The sequence below is a fragment of the Dromiciops gliroides genome, chromosome 3 (genome assembly GCF_019393635.1).
Source record: "Dromiciops gliroides isolate mDroGli1 chromosome 3, mDroGli1.pri, whole genome shotgun sequence".
Classification (NCBI taxonomy): Eukaryota; Metazoa; Chordata; class Mammalia; order Microbiotheria; family Microbiotheriidae; genus Dromiciops; species Dromiciops gliroides.
In genome coordinates, this window is record NC_057863.1 from 404,069,244 (window position 1) to 404,070,474 (window position 1,231).

At 49.6% G+C, this 1,231-nt stretch overlaps 1 non-coding gene across 1 annotated transcript; it reads left to right on the forward strand.

The window, feature by feature from the left end:
* The first annotated feature begins 225 nt into the window (after positions 1–225).
* Positions 226–416, forward strand: LOC122752007. Its single transcript, XR_006355817.1, has one exon. It is a non-coding gene; the product is annotated as a U2 spliceosomal RNA (small nuclear RNA).
* Positions 417–1,231: the final 815 nt, after the last annotated feature.

Below are 1,231 nucleotides of genomic sequence, written 5' to 3' on the forward strand. Positions count from 1 at the left end.
CTTCTTGTGCGAAGGAAGTGCACAACTTTGGTCAAGGTCCGTTTTCTGGTGTGTTTTTGGGGCGGCCTTCTGGTTGTGTGGAGGCGTGTGTCTGGCGGCCGCGCTGTATTCTCGGGTGTTGGAGGTACGAGGGGCGGGCGGGTGTTGGCGAACGCCGTGTTGGTCGCCGCGTGTGTAAAAGGTCGCTGCTGCTTAGGGGTGAGGGGAGTGGGCGGAGCGTCCTTTATCGCTTCTCGGCCTTTTGGCTAAGATCAAGTGTAGTATCTGTTCTTATCAGTTTAATATCTGATACGTCCTCTATCCGAGGACAATATATTAAATGGATTTTTGGAGCAGGGAGATGGAATAGGAGCTTGCTCCGTCCACTCCACGCATCGGCCCGGTATTGCAGTACTTCCGGGAACGGTGCATCTCCCTTCGGGGAAATTTTTTGGTTCGCGAAAATTAGACGAGTTGTTTTCGTTCAGTTTATTCTTGTTTCGCTCTCTCAAGATGCTTTCTTACCGCGTGCAAGTGAGCGTCTGGTAGCTCTCGTAGCCGCCGTATTTTTCCGCTTAAAGAAAGTCGTTCTGATCTCCCAAGGATGTTATTTACGCAACAAAGGGTTAAGCCTCCCCGGAAACTCGCTATGGGTTGAGATTCTGTAAAGTCTTGCATTTGAGTCACTTTTCCCTTTGATTTCTTTCGGAGACGAGCGAGAACAGCAAAGGAGAGACACCGTCTACCTCTGGGTCTGCTTGCCAATTATCTTAATGGATCACCAGCAGGGTGCTCTTTGCTAATGAAACGCCCGTTCATCTCACGTTCGCACTTCTCTTCTGGGGACTACCTGCACTTTATCAGGTATCAGTGGAAAACTCACTGAAATTGGTGACTTACACTTGTACCACAGACACCGATTGACTGATAGGCCTGGGCAAGGGAGAGTATGTCATGCCGCGTTGTTGTTCGGTCGTTTTCATTTGTGTCTGATTTTCTATGACCTCCATTTGGGGTTTTCATGGCAAAGGTACTAGAGCGGTTTGCCATTTCCTTCTCCAGCTCACGTTACAGATCAGGAAACCAAGGCAAAGAGGGGTAAGTGACTTGCCCAGAGTCACACACCTACTAAGTGTCTGAGGGCAGATTTCAACTCGGGCCTTCCTGACTCCAGGCCTAGCGCTCTAGCCACTTGTACCACCTACCTCTTCTGAACGCCGTGATCTCCAAAGAGAATTACTTTTAAAAGTGC